This window comes from Physella acuta, unplaced genomic scaffold (genome assembly GCF_028476545.2).
Source record: "Physella acuta isolate Inbredline_101_S28 unplaced genomic scaffold, ASM2847654v3 ptg000522l, whole genome shotgun sequence".
NCBI classification, from domain to species: domain Eukaryota; kingdom Metazoa; phylum Mollusca; class Gastropoda; family Physidae; genus Physella; species Physella acuta.
The window spans coordinates 279724-300969 of NW_026732041.1; the positions used below are offsets into that span (position 1 = coordinate 279724).

A 21246-nucleotide genomic window follows, 5' to 3' on the forward strand; every position below is an offset into this window, starting at 1 on the left:
TCAGATTTAATCTATAACCCGACCCATCTCGTCATTGTTATTAAAGGGACCATAAACATTTGTTAAGATTAAACTTGGTGCTGGTAGGGTATGCGATATTAAAGTTTATAAAGAATTGATATAAATGAGAAAGCAGCGATGAAAATGTTTTTTTTTTAATAATGCTTGTATTATGGGTAACCCTTGGAATAAATAAGGGATCAATTGTAGAGCGTTCTTCAGCTAACCCGAAAATCTCGAGTTCGGGTCCCTGGCTAGAAAACATCGCGTCGCTGAGTCTACCCAACTCTGATGTGTACCTGACTTAACGGTAGGGAAATTAAAGGCGACTTGGCATAGTGCTGACCACACTATTCCTACGTGTGTCGAGGTGAACTCTGCTTCACCTGTCTCGTGGACCGTCAAGCCCGAATGTTGAACTTTACTTCAAATAAATGTTGGATTTTATTTTTAGTTTAATTAAGAAAATTATGTCAGGAATAGTTAATGAACTACTTTACACTGCATAGCATAGCACGACTTACACATTAAAAATAAAAGCCCTGTTTATACTAGTGCGTTAGGTGGACCACCGTTTGATGACCTTAGACCTGGCTCGTTGACTTGGATGATGATAGCCTTAAGACTCTGTGGCTGAGCTTTTGGTGACTTTGGAGCCCAGTGGTTATGAGTTTTAGCACGATGACCTTATGATGACCTTCGATCAGAATAGCTTATGAAACTCAGTAGTTAGGCTTTAACGGATATCAACATAGGGACTCAACGCTTAGCCTTTAAAACAGAGTAGCTTAAGTTAATTATCACTTTCCAGTGTATTCCTTTTTCTCATTCAATCACTGATAAAACACGCTTTATTAAAGCTATGCTTTTACTTTCCACTTTGTCTTTCTTTCTATTCCTAGTTTTTTTTTTTCGTAGTTGTTACAATTCAGTCTTTCTATTTCTGTCGTATTTACAAACAGCGTAGTACACCTCCCCCGCAAAAAGGCCCTGGAGTAAAACAACGGCTGCTCCAAAATGTCAGCGTGACCCCGTAACATTTGCGCTTGATTAATATTAGATCAAACGCGGTTGTCGGCTCGACTTGGCTGTCTTTGAACAGCGCATCCGTCTCCTAACGGTTTTCTGGCTCGTCTTAACGTCTGGATCTTTTTACCTCATCCTTTTGTCTTTAATTCATTTTTTTTTATAAACAGCTGATGCGTCATGGGGTGACTCGGATTCTCGTGAAAAGACTCGCTTGTACCTCGTTCAATGGCTGTTGTGATTTACGGTCTTTTACTGTCGTTTGTTAGCTAGGTAACTTAAAAACAGTATTAAACAGTTTACTGCCGATTACATGACATCCGGTCTTGTAATATTTTCTTGACTATACATCATAACTGGTTTGCACATGAACTGTCTTCTATGTTCTATATATGCATATTAAATTTTATTTTAAAAAAATTAGTAGTATATTCGGGATTTGATACTATGATTCTTTAGAGAAACACAGCTTATGGAAAAATATATTTTACCTTGGACTTTGATTATATTCTGAGCTTGTAGCCACTAGATGGCATTATTCGTCCACTGGTCAGTCGAGTAACTCATCTATATCAAAGTAGTCTGTAGAGGACTGGGGTGGGGAGGGGTTCCGAGCTCCACCGTTCCATGTGTCCGACTTGAATTAAGTGGGGAATCAATTAAATGTGTGGGAGGCAATATTAAGAGTCCTCCCCGGGGCGCCGTTATATGTACATACGCCATTCCCCCGTGTCCTCATATCCTGGCTCATATATTTTGTTAAACTCACCCAATGGCCTCTCAGAAGTTCTCACTAAACTACATATCGGTACAGTAGAACAGGTACAGAATATTAATGCATTAAAATCCGTATTCGTCATAAAATGCATGTAAAAGGAAGGTTATGCTTAGATTAGAACTATCATTATTGGTGATACTATGATTATGCATGTATAGATAATCAACAAGAACCATGCCTTATGGTTCTTAGTACCCGTTTTAGGTCACAGTTTTTCAACTTTATCTAAGACGAGGAAGAAAATCCTCGGCGTAAAACATTTTTTTCCACATTGTCATCATATTACTCAGAGATACTCTCTGTATTGTTTTGATGAAATTGCTGTTTTATTTCCTGGATAGTTGATTTTTCCCTTTTTTTTTCTTAATTCCCAATCCATGTGACTGCCAGGCCTACTGTTTTCCTTTAGCATAGTGCTTTTTAAAAAATCATTCGATAAGAACATTCGGTAGATTTTTATATTTGAATATTTTTTAACTAAATATATTGTTTAAATCCTCTCAATTAAATCCTTAAAATAAGCATCAAATGATTTCCTTTAAATTCATAAACATGTAACAGCAGGTAGTTTATCAAATTAAAGGATTAATATGTGTATGCAATAGATTTAATAAAATACTTTCACGAATACCTCAAAAAAAGTTTAATGTAAGGTTAACACAACAACACAAGTTTTTATTGCTTTAAAATTCAGCATCTCGTGTGGTGTAAGATATCTTTTATACTTAGATTAAAAAATATGTAACGTTACCTAACCTTCCGTTTTGGTGCCAGTGGAAAAAAAATCGAGAAGCCGCCAGTAAAGCAATTCATTTAAAGTACACCGCATCTCACACCTTAAATTTGTTTTTAAAAATTCGCTGTCCTAAAGAGAAGCCAAAAGTACATCTTTCCTTCTTTTTCTCCTGCTAAGTTGTGTTGATTCTCTTGATTACTCGTCTAGAGAAATTCTATTTTTACACGTCTGATATTGGGGAAACCCGCCCTCGCCCAGTCATTCGGTCATTGATTTTTAGCTACACGTATACACACGCTCTGTTTTATCACCTAGCCTGAACGACGATACATTATCTTTTAATTATACGGACGAGAAGGGTCGATGGGATTAAATTGCGTAGATAGACGTGGTCACCCTGTGACGTCTTTGTGTGTCAGCTGATCGACCTATTGACGCGGTGACGTATGCAGCAGCTGTCGGTGTATGTTAATAGTAGTCTTCTGTCTTCACTGCTTTACGTGTAAACAACTCGTGACTGGAGCCTGGGTTGTTTGTCGTCAAATATCGAAGCTGGTCAAGTGCTGAAATGTCTATTTCCGCACTTGTGCTGGTTGGGTGTTAAATATGGAAGTAATTACTTCTGTTTAGCCACTGAAAACAACTGTTATATTGCAATAATCTATCCATATATATATATATATATATATATATATATATATATATATATATATATATATATATATATATAATGGATTTCCCATAAAACGCCGCACGCTGAATAAAACATATAGTTATACTTTTTTCAGGTTATCGATAATATTTATTTTCTCAATGGGCAATGTGAACTAGAATAGTGTTTGATTCCCCTCCCCTTACGTCAGTATGGTCTCATGACAAACCATTGTAATATTTCTTGTGCCATTTGTCCACTTCATTTTGGACACCGGTCAAACCAAGCTACCTAGACCTAGTGTTGTAACTTACCACATCCGCCGATCCAATACACCTACTACATTGACCATGCCATTTAGTCTACCGTACTTTCAGCAATGGTTAAACCATTGACCCCGGTCTCCTGAATAACGTATCTCATTCATCCGCCTTCCGCCATCATAAATCTTTTCCCACACCCACGCCCTGTATTGATTATAAATCCCCCACAATCCCTCACCGTTGGGCGCCAAACACACCTACACGTTCGGGAGTTGTCACACACAACACACTAAAGCTTTCAGCGGTGTCTTTTCATACAGGCGTACGAGCGAGCCCCATACACTATCCATACCACACACGCAATGTCTTTCACGTCCATATAAATTACTACAGATTTAATAACTGTTGTCAGGCTAGCTGGCTTCAATAGACTATGGCCGCCTTTGTTCGGGATTTCCCGTGAGAATGGATGGGAATATTTCCTTACACTAAATAATATTATTATCTAGTATTTTTTTGAGTCATTATGGGCGCACCGTGAGCGATTGGTGCTATAAAGTGCAGGCTGTTCAAAATTCTATAAATAGCTCTCTTTGTTGTGAAAGATTACTAAAGAACATCTCCAAGTGGATTGAATTAGAATGCTGTGCAAACTACATGCAAAATTTATTATATTTTAACCCACTGCTAATATTTGTAGCATAGCATTCCAGTCTTTGTAAAAAATATGCGGAACATAATTTTAAATGTATAGTATATTGTTACGTTATGTCGTGTTTACCGTGTAGCAGATGTGTACCTGTTACGCAGTTAACTACGGATAGAACCAGAGACAAGACTATGGTCTAAAGTCTAAGCTGTCTAAAATAATAAAGTACCAATTATTTTAAATAAAAATTAGCAATCGAAATAGGAATAGACCCCAATAGTTGTAACTTAGTCCATCTTATTTTTTTACTCGATGTTTATCTCCCTTTCCATTCCCAATCCCCCTTTCTCTCTTTCTCATCCTTTCTCCCTCCCTAGGATGCATACTCCACAATTAAATCGGAAATACCGCCCGTCGATTCCATTCCGTGGAGGAAATCTGTTTAACGATGTAGCAATAAAACTGGACTCTGCAGGGGGGCCTGGGGATGCTGCACGTCGCCATCTGCGGTCACTAAGCTGATGCGTGTTTTAAACGGTCACTAATGCCACTGGTCACTTGTGGGTGTCCTGATTCTGTGGCTAGAGTTGACAGACCTCTTCGGTCACGAAGCTGATGCGTGTTTTAAACGGTCACTAACAGTGAATCTTTCACTTTTTTTCTCTGGGGGAGGGGGGCCCTTGAAACTTTCGGTGTGGATGGGCTAAATTTGTTCTGGGGGTCCCGGATACTGGTAAACAAACATATTTGCTATATTCGAAAAATAAAGCCTGGTAACGTACAACGGAATAGTACCAGCATCGCTTAGTTAAACCTTTAAGCACGTTATAAATTAATTAACGTTAATAATAACTTTAAAAACGAGTGGATGTAAAAAAAATCTCTCCGGCTTATTGACAACCGAATATGAATTTTAATGTTCCAATCTTTTCTGCGTCTAAAGTATAGGCATATACCCTATTATACACAAAACCTATAGGGCACCTAACGCATTATACATCAAACTGATGGTGCGACTAAAGCATAGTGCACTTAACTATATGTGCCCCTAGCGCCATCTACTTAGTGCACATAAACTATAATACAGCTAATGTATATTGCACGTAACATTGTGTGCCCTTAACGTACGCCTTGTGCGAACTGCACCTACTCTTTTGAAGATTGTTCCACTTAATAATTTTTATAAAGTAAAAAACCATTTGTGTGTTTAAATGTTAGCTTACCTGCAGCTATGATCTAAATGTGTTAATCTCAATTAACCGAGTTTATTCTTAATTTGCCAACATATTTAGTTTTCTTTTTTCTTTCTTTCGTTCTTTTGAATCGTTTTTCTATAAAGTAATGTAAACTGAATGTCTAAAAATGAAACAGACACAAACTCATACAAAAGCAGAGATAGAGAGAGAGTGTGGGGAGAGAGAGAGAGAGAGAGTGGGGAGAGAGAGATAAATGTTTTAAAGAAGAGATTCTTGTTGTTTGAATATTTTGGTTCGGTCTTTTATGGGCCAACAACAGTACGAAATCAATCGTAATTCGTAAATCGTCTCAAAATTATATAGAAAGCCGAAACGGTGGAATAGGCAAATTGTCGATAGCTTTTTCCCTTCGGGGATGGGGGCGGACTAAATTTTCGTGAGTAGGATGGGGGGGGGGGGGGGGGGGAGGGAAAGACACTGATAAAAGTATATCTTTTCTATATTATTTCTATTGCGTGGGGGGGGGGGGGGGGCACTGCCTCCTCCGAAGAGATGCCTGAGAGAATCACGGACAATGCTATGTCAACACTCCACAACTAGACCAGAGATACAGCAAATATAGAGTGCCGCGAAGTTCATTGTTAAAACGCGTTTGTTAACAAAAAATTCAAGGAAAACCAAAGTGAAAAAGTTAAATTGATTGAAGTGCACAAGCAGATATTTCAGTCGTACCCTAACTTTAGGCAGTGTTTCTTTCGGGCATCTCTTCGGGAGAAAGCACATATACCCCCCCCCCCCCCCCCCAATGAAATAGAACTTATATAGAAAAAATATACTTTTACCAATGTCGTCGCCCCCTCCCCCGGTTTCAAGTGCCACCCTCACTCCTTCCGGGAGAAAATCTCCTAAAGAAACCCTAACCTTAAGCCTAACTATATCCCATTAGTTGTATCTTCGTTGAGTTTACCACATTTTGTTATTATAGCTCTCAACAATATCGACATTTAAAATTCACCTGCATGTGTTTGAAATCTTCTAGAATGCCTAGACAAAGTATTTAGCAAAAATATTAGTTCAAATATTTATTATTTTGCCTGAAAACACCAAGCATTCTGTCTGCATTTCATACTTAGCCGGTGACATATACAACAGAGCTGACACCATTGAGAATACTCCACGGGATCTGAAGTATGTAACTTCGCAGAAAATCGATATCATACATTTTTCTACACAACTGTTCTTTAAAATGTTTTTTTTTTGTTCTTGGTGAATATATTATCATGTTGAAATTCATTCATTCGCGCACAGCCTTTCTGAGAGAGTATAATGTATTAGCACGGATAGGTCGTAGACTACATTGTTAAATATTTCTGCCGAGTCTAGGCGACACGCAGGCTTTCTATTTATAAACATACCCCGCCATGATAATGTGGCTAAAAATAGTTCATTGGCCTACAAATAGCGCTGTTCTAAATGATCCATTCACTAGACAAGCTTTACGCGAATGACGGTGAAATACTTTTTTTTCTAAAATGCGAAAGAAACAAAATATAATCGTACGTAGTTGAATTATCATGTAGTCGAGTGATGATCTCGGAGAAGGTAGTCACCGTTAGATTCCTCTTCTTCCCCCTCCCCCCCCCCCCTCCGAAGAAAAGTAATAATTAATTATTAATAGGCTTAAAAAAAAGATTCCTCAGGATCTAGTGATCAGCTGAGCGGATGAAGTAGAGTTCATGTGCTCAACTACTGACTTCCTGTTAAATAATATTAAATCGGAAGTTGTAAAACTCAGCCGTAAAAACAAAAAGTGTTTCCTTCTTCTATTTGTATGGCCAAGAAGAAAAAAATGTAGCCTATACCTATACACACCATTATGAAATGCTCTAAACATCACGAAAAAAAATGATCTACATTGGCACAGTATTCCATTTTTATAAAGAAGTGCACAATTTATTTATATATATATATATATATTTATTATTATTATTTATGATCAACGGCTCATATTAAGGTGTTCAATATAAATCAGATTATTTGTCTTTACATGTAGGAATTTCAAAATAAATTATTTTGCTCGATAATTCCTCGATGGGTATAAGTATCATCAGTGTAATGACACGGTCATACACACGAGTGGCGTATGCGTGTGTAGCAGCGACCGAGCGGAGATGAGAGTGTAGAAATGGTGAAGCGTCACTGGTGATGGCACGCATGCTGCGGGCGACAATCAGCTGATATTTTTTTTAACCAGCTGTTTAGACGGTACCGCTAACCAGGGCGCCATTTTTACTAGAGTACATATAAACTAGTGTCCACTATAGTGACCCCGGTGATATAAAGATACAAGACGTGAAGGAACTTTTCCTAGCGCCCTCACGCCACGGCTTAGTCTAGAGATAAGGTTAGGTTTATGGCTAGGGGGCTAAAGCTGGAGGTAAGGTCAGGCTCGCACCATAGTAGCTTGCCCAGACTCGTAGCATAGGGTTAGGTTTATGGCTAGGGCTAAAGCTGGAGGTAAGGTTAGGTTAATGGCTAGGGCTAAAGCTGGAGGTAAGGTTAGGTTTATGGCTAGGGCTAGGGCTAAAGCTGAAGGTAAGATTAGGCTCATACCATAGTAACTCACTCAGATTCGTACAACAGGGTTAGGTTTATGGCAAGGGCTATCCTCAGTGATAAGAGATACTGCTAACGTGAAGCGTTTTAATGTACGTGGATCATTAGTCTGGCACGGGGCAGGACAAACACGCCACAGTCAGGCTAATGGGAAAAGTACCGGCTCATCTGTAGTCGTTAGCCTCCACATTGTTTAACGTTGTCAGCTGGTGCGTTGATGGCCTCCAGAGGCGTAGCTACACTCGTCGGCGCCCGTTAGCAATTTACATGTGTGTAAAGCTATGTTATAGAGTCTGTAAGAGTCAAATTATTATTTACGTTTTTTTATACCTTTACTTATTGAATTCCCGGATCGACTTTCATCTTCCCCCCCCCCCCCATTTAGGCCTAGGTTTACATTTAAAGAACTTGCAGGAAAAAAAATCATTCTAGCCCTCCCCCCCCCCTTCCTCTCCCAGCAATACCACTGTATCAGTGTATTAACTACCTTAAAGCTTTTTAACTTTACTTTAAAAACCGCGCTTGTTTGTTTTGGCTGAAGAATTAAACCATTATTCAGTTTCTGTTACCCCTTCAGTCTCTCTGAACCCCGCAACGGAGACACAAATTAAATACTCTCGCCATTCGCATTATTCTACAGTTAACCCTCGCCAAAGTCCACCTGCCGGTGGTTTTGCCCTCGCTTGACTTCCTCGTCGTATCGATTTCCTTCCTAACACGACTCGTGGAAACCCACCGCCGCTGGTGTACAGTTGTTCCCCCATACGCTACGCGCTCAACACGTGGTAGATTAAATCACAGTCAACAGCGGGACTGTATGTGTTTTCTGATATTCGCATGGACATACAAACGTACACTAAACCACCGGCTAATTCAGGTATGGTGTTAATTTTTATTTTACTCTACCTCACACTTTACTGTATCGCCATTACTCGTACCATTGTATCATGGCCTAAAGTGCTACTTATTTAATTAGGCTAGTTAGAGATTGAAATAGATCTAATATTGATTCACAATGGCGGCTAATACTGCGTGGGAGGAGAGCCGTATCTAGTCCGTTTATTTTTTTTTCCGTTTTTTTTCCTATTGTTTTCATGTTTCATTGAAGATTGAGGTTCTTTGTTGTTATCCTGTCTTTGTTCGCTGATCAGGCGGTAGCTTAGCTAGTCCTTGTGTATGTGCATGCGCGCGTGTGTGTGAGAGAGTTTTGTTCCAGGCATCTCTTCGGGGGGCGGGTAATTCCCCCCCCCCCCCACTCCGAACGAAATGGAATTTTTATAGAAAAGATATACTTTTAATAGTGTGTCCTCCCGCCCCCGGAGAAAAAAGTCTGGAAGAAACACTAGTGTGTGTATGTATGTGTCTCTCTACTCGACTACTCTCTCTCTCTCTACAATGGCGGGAGATTTGTTTACATAACTCCACCCCCAGCCCTCCCTTACTATCGGTAGGTCACAGTTCGGCTTTAATCAATACAGTGTAGGTTATAGTAGCAGTGTAAGTATTAGGCCTGTATGGTCCAATAGGCCTTGACTTAAAGACACCTAGTTATAGAACACTCAGATCAAGTAATAATCATAGGCTTATAGGGGAAATATATACATAGACTTAGACTATCCATCCATCCATCCATCCATCCATCCATCCATCCATCCATCCATCCATCCATCCATCCATCCATCTATCTATCTATCTATCTATCTATCTATCCATCTACCTATATATATATATATATATATATATATATATATATATATATATATATATATATATATATATATATAATTACAGCTAATTATGCATTTATTTCTTTATGTATATAAAATACCCTGGGTACAGCCCTCACAGACCCCCCTTCCCCCCCCCCCCCACACACACACACCCTCCCTCCGAATCCCATCACTGATTGGGCCAGCATTAAATATTCACTTTCTAGAGAGCACACGACAAAATGCGCAATTGATTTTGCGTTGTCCAGATAAGGATCTTAAAATATTCACAGATAAAGATAATTTTTTTTTGTTTTTCTTCAGAGGAAAGCCGCACCCATCTCATCCTATTAAAACCTCCTCCTCTCCTTCCTCCCTCACTCCCCCGCCTCGCCTCACCACGCTGAGGGGACATCTTATTTCGTCGGTCTAATGGATTTGTTTTCAATGCGTATTTAAAAAAAAAAAAAAAACCTGCAGTAACAGTGTACCAGGTAGTGACGTCCAGGGCAATAGTGCAGAATCGTTCAGTCATTGTTTACTTTATCCTGGGTTGTGGACTCGTTCCCTCGTCTGTTTATTAATTCCCTCGCCTTCCTTTTTCACCCTCTTCTAAACGCTCGGTCATTGGATGTAAACAAAGAAAACGTTTAATTGTAAACCTGGAATGGTTAGGATCTCGTTGCTATTTAATAGTCTTGTTTAGAAGAGAGTTATGTTTATCAGCAGGGTAATTCAGAATCGGATTGTTTTTTTTTTCTATATACGTCTAAGCAGTGGCGTAGCGAGGTCGGGGTCACCCGGTTCGGCACTTAATGGTGTCACCCCCCCACCCCCAGAGGCGTAGCGACCCTTCCCGGGGACAAACTTTCAAATTTTCGATTTGCACCCCCCCCCCCTCAAACTTTTGATTTCCACACCCTCCCCCCTCAAGTTTTTCTCTATATATTTTGCTATTTTTTGCCTTGGTGTCAACCCCTAAATGGTGTCACCCGGTGGGGTCCGCACCCCCCCCCCCATTCGCTACGCTTCTGCTTCTAAGGGTAAAGATCCAAGGTTAGTGTTAATGTAGCAGTACTGGGGGTAAAAATTACAAAATAATTCACAAGTGTCGTTTTTAATGTCTATGCGTAAAATTATTTTCATAACCGGATGATTAATGTAGATACCGGTGAACGATTAAGATTTGTGACCACTCGAGTTAATTTTGATTAAGATTAAATTACCAAGCTACTTTCTTTTCAGCCCCAAATAAAAATACGACGAGGGATAATTCGAGTAGGAAATGTACTTGTTTTATAACACCTTGTTCCCATGGACCGTTAGCTTTGAAGCCGTCACCTAAAACGTACATGTTGAGGTTTAAAAGCAGCTCAAGCTTACATTGATGTATGGTAGTGTCCATAAATAATTTCGCACCAATTATTTGCAACATTCCCTCTAAGGGGAAAAGACTTGCATTTTGTGTGCGCGGTGTTCTAAAAGTCTTACACAAGGATATAGGGCCTACGTATTGTATAAAAAATAACTACCCGGCAGGTTCAAGACTACTGTGCGGCCGCGCAACCGCACAGCTTAAAGATAACACTGATCATTAGCCCTAGCCCTAGCATTTATCGTAAACCAAACATTAACCTAACCATAGTTTCTTTGTACCATTTTCACGCAGTGACCTTTCTGTGGCTAAGCCTTAGGCGTATCAAGTAACATCTTATCGTCTGCTGTGTCCTAGTACGCTGGTTCTAGAACTAGTCGTCTGAACCGGCATTTCCAGTCCCCCTCTCCCCCACCTTTACCCACCCTATCTCAGTGCCCCGCCTTGTCAAATGGTATCGTCTACTATGGCATTATACCGTCAAGGACCAGCGATAACTAGCCAACAGCGTGAGCCTAGGATAACCCTGCAATAAACACTATAATAATAACAGTACTCTCTGACTTGGGTTACCAATCTGTGGGTCGCGACCCCCTTCACACCCCCCCCCCCCCGGGATGGGGGGTTCTGGGGGTCGCCAACTTGTAGACTAAACAAAACATACATATTCTTTTGTAATTTTGTGGGGGTCGAAGGTCAATTTTTAAAAAGGGTCGCCACTCGAAAAAGTTTGGGAACCTGTGTTCTAGAAGCTAGGCCTGGAGATTCTTCTCATTGTTACTAGATCTATGTCATAATGAGCTCGTAAGGGCCTACAAGCCGGCTTGCCACTGTGTGTATGCGGCCTCAGAGAAAAGCCAAGGTCAACCACAAGGCTGGCTTGGTTGCAAAAAGCGCTTTAAAACCTCAAACAATACTTATTCATATGACGGCAAGGCGAATTCGGTGTTACGTTTTGCTGCTAGTATCGATGCTCTAGCTCTGACCCTAAAAACAATATTTTTATTACCTCGGCCATTTCTTTATAACCGTACACCCACCCTCTCTCTGACATTGACCATCATCTTAACCGTGAGCCCAATATCGATACCGTCTTTAAAATGCTTGACTCGTTACTGTGTTTTTTCTGTATTTTTTTAAAAACCGTAATTAAAACAATATAAATCTTAGTTCTGGACTGATCCCTCATAAAAGTACAAGCCCTTGAATATAGGCTCGTTGTTTAATAGTCAACTGTTGTTATCAGATAAGTATACGAACATAGTGAGTTGTTTCTGAAATCGTATGATCAATACGGGATATTCGATTACTGTGTTGTAGCCTCAAGTCATTCATAATATCACAATTGGATGATCGATATATACTTATTGATCACGGTGTAACCTACATAATCTCTAATAGCTTTAACGTATGTAAGTTTTATATTGGAGGGGGAAAATTCCAGAAAATAGTTTAGGTTGTTTGGGTTAAAAGAGGAGAAACGAGAAGGGTTTGATTTTATGGTTTGCCCTTTTAAAACCTGACAAAATGCCCTCAGTTCTTTTAGTTGATCTGTGTTATTGTTATACTCTAGAAAGTTCTCGCTTTCTAGTTAAGTTTACACGGTCCATGCAACACTATTACAAATACGTTGTTCTACGGTCACACGTCCTCATCCGCTACACCACACCACCAGCCTCTACAGCAACACCACCAACACGCGACTAATCACGGTATTCACTTAGACCGCACCACACCGTGAGCCGGACTAAACTCGGATGACCCTCTCATTACCCCTGTCATCGATCGGTCATCATTATCATTTGTCAGCAACATTGTCATGACCAGACTAGCTGTGTCTGGATTTTGTTTCACACACACACATACACACACATGCACACACACCGTTTGGTTAGATTTGCAGTTCAGATGGAACGCAGAAGTATAGACTAAAACCAAGTCACGCGACTGCTTGCACGCACACTATACATACATACATATATATATATATATATATATATATATATATATATATATATATATATATATATATATGTATATATATATATATATATAATATTATATTATATACTTTTCTACACCCATAAATCTGTATAACTGAAAGGTGTTTATAATTAGCCTAGCCTGTTCAAATACACACACACATGTATAGACATTCACACCCACCAATATGCATTGACATACACCAACACACAACATAACACATTGTGAACCTTTTACACAGACATAAGACGTCCAGCGTGTAATTCCTTTTACACCCGGTGTGGGTTCGTGTTTTTTTTTTGTCTCCTTCAAAATGTTGGACTCATCCCAAAACTATTGTGTGAATGCCGCTAAAACTAAATTATTGATTAGCGCAAAGTGTTCTCATCTGCAGACCAGCTTAGGGGTGGGGGCGCGGGGTGAACGGTGGTGTGGGGGCGTTGGACATGTACTATGCTCAGGAAGAATGCCCATCTGTAAAGGATGGGGGCGCTTTGGCGTTGTCCCATTTCCAGAGTATGCTCATCTGTAAAGACTAAAGATTGGGCGGAGATGCAGGGCGCGGGGTACGGAGTTGTATGGGGCGCAGGGTGGTGTCGGGTGCTGGGCTTTTGTCTACTACTCTGTTTAAGAACACCCATCTGTTCATGCCTTTGTTCAGTCTTCTATCCCGCCATGTGTTCTGAACAACCCAACTGCTGTCCACCTTTTGTTGTCCCAACAATTGAATTATTGACGCCCCACCAGATGAATCTCATCAACGCAATTCTCGGTTATTTCAACCCCAGTTTATTTCATGCATCTCCCCGGGCGAAATAGAAAAGGGTATATAATTTATTTGGAAATATACTTCCGCCCACATCGAAACTAGTAATTCGAAAAAAAACAAATATCAATACAACCCAGTTTTGCCGGCGAGCACAGAGGCACCCAGTAATTTTATAACAAATATTAACGGTTGTTTTTTTTTCATTAATTTACGTCGTTTCCTTTTTATTGATATAATATACAAAAATATAAACTACGTCACATTTCTTACCCCCCCCCCCCCCCCTCCCCTTTTCCATCTCCACCATTTACCATCCTTCCAACATCTTACCTAAATGTGACCACCCCAACTCCCACTGTTACCTGAATCCATACATTTCTGACTCCTTAATATATTTATTTATCTTGTTCTTTTTTTAGTCTTGATCGCAAGACAATCCCGCCTTCCCCCACCCGGCCCGGCGTGTACTTCTAAATACCAAACTACCGTGTGCGGAAGCCAAAAGCGGAAACCGGTTGTTAGTTTGTGACGTTGAGAAGACACGACAAACTCTACCTGGCGGAGTTTATCTGCCGATACATCGATTTCCAGGTGTCATTGACCTATAAACCAGGTGCATCAGCACCCTGTCGCCGTGGTATACACCTGGAATGTGTTGAAACAATCTACCTGGGCTGGCTACTTTGTTGGTCATTTGACTATCAGCTGCGTGTGTAATGAGTTTTTAAGGTTAAACTTTTTAAATGCTTCTTTTTTTTTTTCTTGGTTTTAAATCTTTAGGATGACATGTCTGGGGGGGGGGGGGGGGGGGTACTGATTTTATGAAGATTGGATTTTATTACCGGTGACTTTTTAAAAATATTAATTTTACTTCTTTGAGTTATACGATTTAGATTTTATTGATGTATTGGTAAATCGAAGACGGATAATGTTGTAATTGTGAAGCTATTTTGTAGGGACATTTAAGGTGGTATGGATTCCACTCGAGAATTTTTCAAAACCTCAACATTTATGATAAAATTAGTATATATCTGTACGCCATGCAATGCATATTTATCTTCTACACATAAGATCCACTTTTACATCTAAGGTCCACAATGACATAAAAGGTCCACAACGATGTATAAGGTCCATAATGACACATACGTTCTAAAATGACACAAAAAGTTCACAATGAGATATAAGATCCCCAATGATACTTAAGGCACACAATGACACATACGTTCTACAATGACACTGATGCCCACAATGCCACTTATGCCCAGACTGACACACAAGGTCCACAGTGACACATAAGGTCACCCACTGATATTTAAGGCCCACTGTTACACATAAGGCCCACTGTTACACATAAGGTCCCCACTGATATATAAGGCCCACAATGACACATAAGGCCCACACATACGGCCCACAATGACACATACGGCCCACAATGATATATAACGCCCACAATGACAAATAAGGTCCACTGTTACACATACGGCCCACAATGACAAATAAGGCCCACTGTTACACGTTAGGCCCACACATAAGGCCCACACATAAGGCCCACAATGACACATAAGGCTCCCACAGTTACACATAACAAAAAAGGTTTACCATCATGACCACTGCGTCATTAACATTCAAGGGAAGCAATTCATACATCGCCCAACATGGCGTGATTAGCCAAACAACTAGTACGATTAACGGATCAGGTGACCTTTACCTGGAATTCTTAATTAACCTTTGGTTATTATGTTTAGTTACACAGACGTAATTAACTTGTGTTTATGAATCGGATACTTTTCGCGTTAAAATGTGCCTATATACTGTAGTAAAACAATGATTCATGTCATTTGTATTTTGAACTTCCTTGAAATAATAACTCGTCATCTTCATAGCCCGAGGATGAGACGAGTTTTCAATGGAGGTTTATTTTCGAGTTTTAAACAAACCTTAATATGTTGAAATGTCAAATTATATTGATTTGTTACTAAATAGTAAAATGTGGCTATTTCCATATAAAGTAGAATGAAATAAAATATTTTTAAAAAATATTTTGCTTCAATAAAAATGTAAACCTTATTGCCGTGTCTATTTAAGCTACGGTATTAAAAAATTCCATGCGGTTTTATTATGATCGGGTCGCTTCATTAAACCACACGCTTCAGCAGGCTGTTTCCAAATAATGCGCTTTAATATTTTACTTAAGCTTTGTTTAGCCGGTAAATTCCGGTTAATGAGGGCCTACATTTCGGTGCACAGAGGTGAACCTCATAACTGGTATTGTATGTGGCGTCTCTGTTTTACTAACTTAAGTACCCATTCGTTCAATAATAAAGGGTGGGTTAGGTAATAAGGTAGATTGAGGTTGAGTTATTTCATAGCTGTAGGTATAACGGGGAATCGGATTGTGTTGTCGGTAAAGTTCTTCGTTGTTCGTTAGTCTCGTTGACATGTTAGGTACCCCACACGGCTGGGTCGGCTCAAAAACGTACCACAGTGTTGAAATAAAAGTAGACTTAACAATGGCGCAAGGACCCCAGTCTTACGAGAGTTTAACAGCACGGATCAGACGATCTGGTATTGTTTTATTGCACGTTACATGGTGCACATGTTTTTCTATCCCAGGTCAGCGAAGGCTACAACAGTGGCGTCGCTAGGTCGGGTGACACCCGGTGCGGCCCGCACCCCCGCCCTCGCTACGCCTCTGGGTTACAATATACTTGTCCTGTTGTACTAACATTATTGTAGTATTGTTTTTAATCAAAGTAATTACGTTTTATTTATTTTTTTTTCTGCAGAATATCTAAACGACAAACATCGAAATGTGAGTACTCTATATTTTCCTTTAGGTCTGTTGTTTACTGGTAGTTGTGTGTGGTTTGCGGTTATTGTTTTTGCGATTGAGTTGTTAAATCAGGCATTTAATTGGTCTGTTGATGTGTTTGTAGCTGTCAAGCTTTTGAGTATAATTTACTGGTGTTTTGTTGTTTGTATTGACTTGTTGAAGTTAGCGTAGATGTTTTCTTGGTGTGTTTGAAGTTGACAAGCTTTTGTACATATACATTAGTTAACATGTGTGTATTTTTGACGACCAACGAATTTGGCTGACCGGTTGCTATAGTATATATGACCGTAGTTGATTTTTTTTATCATCCGACAATTTTCAAGCACCGACACACAGACGAACTCAGTTCTTGCTTGGCACATGGCTCTACTTATTAAACAGACGGGGCCTGCATTGGTACTTGCACATGAAGCCCACAGTCCTGTTACTCTTTCCTACACAATCGTGTGACTACTAGCATTTTCCTAAAACATTTACAACTCCTTAAATATATGGCAGACGCAGTGTCAAACAGCGTTTCAATTTAGACATCTCCCTTGGGGGAGGGGGCAGTGCCCCAGAGCAGGTACACCGCCCACCCCACCCCTATCCTGAACGCAAAATAAATAATTTATACAGAACATAAATTCTTTAACCAGTGTCCGTCCAACACCCCCCTTCGCCTCCACCAGAAACTTAAAGTGCACCCTCCCCTAAGAAAATTGTCAGAAAGAAACCGTAGTGTCTAGCACGCTACAAAAAAAAAGGATGAGTTACTTTGTTATTATTGACCTCCGAAACTGCTCGTTCCAATATCCAATGACGTCATGTGATCTATAAATAGCTGCTGGCAAACTCCCCTCCGACTGAAGACATTTTTAAACAGCAAGAAAAAAAAATGGTGTATATTCTGTAAGGTGTGTTGGTATTTTGTGCTCTAGTAGGAAGTGGATTTCTTGTGTGTACGGGTGAAAGTAAACAAACATTCCCCTCGGAGATAACATCGTCTGTTTCTGTACACGTGTGTACAGTGTACACTGATGTGCGGATTAAAACCGTTACAGGGATTCACCCAAGTGTTTTCTGCAAGTGTTATCAGCCATATCTAGACGCGTGCGTTTATAGGAACTTAATAGGAAGACGTGTTTTGAGAGGATTTTATTTACATTTTTTACCTCAGGTATGTTCTGTCTAGTCAGACGAGTGCCCGTCGATTAATCAGTCCGTCTAGCAATTAACACGAGATAATTAGCTATCTGTTTGAAATATTTTTGCTAAATTAATCTATCACTCTTTCGTCATCTTCTTCGTTTGCTTGTCTTCTCTTCTATACATCCGTAATATTCGAAGATGCGTATATAATAAGATTTGTGCCGGCATAGATACGGAATTTGATTCAGCCTTCTCTTGGGGGGGGGGGGGGGCATAACCCCTAAAGCACAGTCTACCCTCACCCCCCACCCGAGCGAAATATATACTTCAACCCATGTGCGCCCCACCACTCCCTCACGAATGTATAGTGCTTCCCCACTCCCACCGGAGAAAAATGTCTGAAAGAAACTCTGTATAGCTCCCATAATCATTATTCCAGCCCTTACCCTTATCCAGAATCACAGATGCGATACTTTTTACACTCTTTTTTAAAAAAAAACTTTTCCTCTGCATTCAATACCCCCCCCCTAATTTTTTTTCTTTCTTTTGTTTTGTCATCATAAAATTATTGTTTACCCTGGCCAGCCTCGTAATGTCCTCTAGCTATGTTAGACCCAGACCCCCAGTGTTTATTGCTTCCCGTTGTTGTTTCTTTCTTTTTTATTCTTTATATTTTTTCAATCAAATCGTATTGCACAATGCAAATCTCTACATCTAATCTGCTCGAGTGCCTATAAAATAATATTACCCCTCAACATCTCGAATCATCCAGTGATCGTGTTTCAAATCACACGAAACTTGAAACAATAATAATCTCTTGCGAAATGTTACTAATCTATTTACGCTTTTTAAAACTTCCACATAAAGTAAAGTAAAATATCAATAACAGGTTGTGGTGATTTATTTCAACACGAGTGTTGGTTTATAGTCAGTTACCGAGCTTGAGTTCGAGTGTCTAAATAGAAACATGGAGCTATTATGGAGTAATAGCATATTTAAGCACAAAGATAATATTAGAAGTATAGTCATTATGTTCTCTATTGTAAAAGATGGTAAATATTATCTTCAATAGACAATGATTAAGTGCACCTTTAGCTTGTTATCCCGCCCCCCTCCTCCCCCACTACTTTTTCACCCTTTGTTCTCCACTCTCTTACTTTGAAGCATTTGTTTATAGTAAACTAATTGAATTAGTTAATCATCACGTTCTACCATTTTTACTTTCTCGTATATACGTAGTATAGAGAAAGTATTGTAATCGTGCAAAAAAAAAAAATCGAGATTTTTACAAATCTCGACGTTTTACACCTCACTGATACGGAAAAACATAATTTTGCAATCTTGTCCGTATGTCTGTGTGTGTGTGTGTCTGTGTGTGTGTCTGTGTGTCCGTGTGTAAACACGATAACTTGAGTACCGTTACAGCTAGGTTGATGAAATTTCATATATAAGTATTATATCAAAATCGTAGATCCGTATCAACTTTTGAGCGATTTCCGACAACCGGAAGTGGTACTTTTTCTACTTTGAATTTTTCAAAAGCCTATAACTTGAGTACTATTTCAGATAGATAAATGAAATTTCACATGTAAGTAAAAGATCTAATTCTCTACCTTCTGTTAAATTTTGAGTAATTTCCGTTGACCGGAAGTAGTAATTTACGCTACTTCCGATTTCTCAAAAAACTAATGTAAATTTATTAAGTACTAATACTATTGCGCACTATTATACACACCTTTATTAGGCGTTCGCTTGGTGCGCAATTGTTTTTTTACTGAGATTCTATTCTATTTTTAAAAGTTTCAGTATTTAAAATGGATTAAAAATTATAACTATATCCCCAGTTACATCCCCTGTTGTTTTATATAAGAATATTCGAGAAAGTTTAGGGGAGATCACTACCGGTTTATTAGTTCACATATTCTCAATTTAGTTAGTTCTTTTATTTTTATTTTTTTTCTATCCTTAGCTGTACACATTTCTTTAGACTCCATTTTCGTTTTAACTCTCATACCTATAGTAAATTATAGCTTTATCATTAACTGCACACATTCTTAAATCATTAGCCCCTTTCGTTAACTGCACCAATATCCTTTTTAGCTATTATTAGCTTCCCACAATCGCCTACCATATCCCCCCCCCCCCTCACTCACTCGTAATGCTTTTGTTCCCCACAAACTCCAGCTCAACTAATACTTCTTTTACCCACACTCTGCTGTTCCCCACATCCTTCTACCCCCCCCCCCCCCACACACACCTCTATTCTCAACACTGTTAAATACCACCACACATTTCCACACCACTGCTGGAGATCTGCTTTCACTGGGAATTCCCGTCATAATGGAGATTGTTTATTTCATTCGATACGGTATCCAAACTTGGATTCATTCTAGAAAGTAAATTACATTCAATTTACGTTTTACAGTCGTCCTCGTTCCCTTCCCCCCTCTCCCCCCACCCCACAACACGCACACATCTTTTTCATTATCTAACAAAAATTGCTTCCATCGATCTTCCAACACGCACACACGCACACTCTTTCTTTCTCAGCACTCGACACGCACGCAAAGACTCGCGTTTTTCACGACAGTTTTCGATAAAGCCCAGCCGCTATCTGTTATCTGTTCTATTGAAGTGCTCGTGTGTGTGTTTATGTGTGTGCATATTGTCTGTGTCCTAGGGGGGGGGGGGGGGCAAGATGTTTGGGGGTCAGCTATTTCGATCAGGTAATATAGAAAACACAGACCTTGCACGCGGATCTAAGGCAATATACTTACATAATATAAAAAGCTAAAATTGTTTTTTTATGTGCATCTTGCTTTTGCTAGGAACTTGTAAACTTCCACATTTAAAACGAAATATACAATGGAAAATAATCCTCAACTCTTCGTAAAACATGAACCCTATGTACAAAAACATAATTTAAGTATAGCCTTGTGTCCTAGTAGTAGAGAGCTAGACTGCAAACTGCTAATAGACTGCTAGTAGAGGGCTAGACTGCTAACCCGCTAGTCTCGAGTTCGAATCCGGGTTAAAGTCTGTAGACCGTCCCTGAGCCCACCCAGCTCTGATGGGTACCTAACTCACGTTAGGGAAAGTAAAGGCGACTATTACTACACTATTACTACATAGGCCGAGGTCACAGAAACAGGTGACTCTACTTTACTTGCCCCATAGACCATAAAGTTTAGAAGGGTAACTTTACTACTTAAAATTACAATTTTCAAATTACTGTTCTACAATCGTCTTGTATGGTTTTACTACTCTTTTCGTTTCACTTCACAACTTGTGTATTGTGACTAAATAGTATATAGTTACATACGACTGTCATGATAATCGATAAACTCAGCTGATGACTCAAATCAAACGAGGGCATGGCGAGTGATGAGAAAACTTCATCCGATGCCTGGGTGTGTCTGCAGACATACGACCACACCTAACTGCTTGCAGACTGACCATTGGCTAGCCTACACATTACCTCATCCCCGGGGGAATGTCTACTCATCATTTTGTCATCCTTGTTTTTTATG

The 21246-nt window shown here is 39.6% G+C and overlaps 1 long non-coding RNA gene across 2 annotated transcripts in view; it reads left to right on the forward strand.

The window, feature by feature from the left end:
* The window catches only part of LOC131945089 (uncharacterized), a 33185-nt gene extending 16621 nt beyond the window's left edge, over positions 1–16564 (forward strand). For both annotated transcript variants that reach the window (XR_009387106.1, XR_009387105.1), the window contains exon 3: positions 16539–16564. This is a non-coding gene — a long non-coding RNA (uncharacterized LOC131945089). The remainder of the gene's footprint in view (positions 1–16538) is intronic.
* The last annotated feature ends 4682 nt before the right edge of the window (positions 16565–21246 follow it).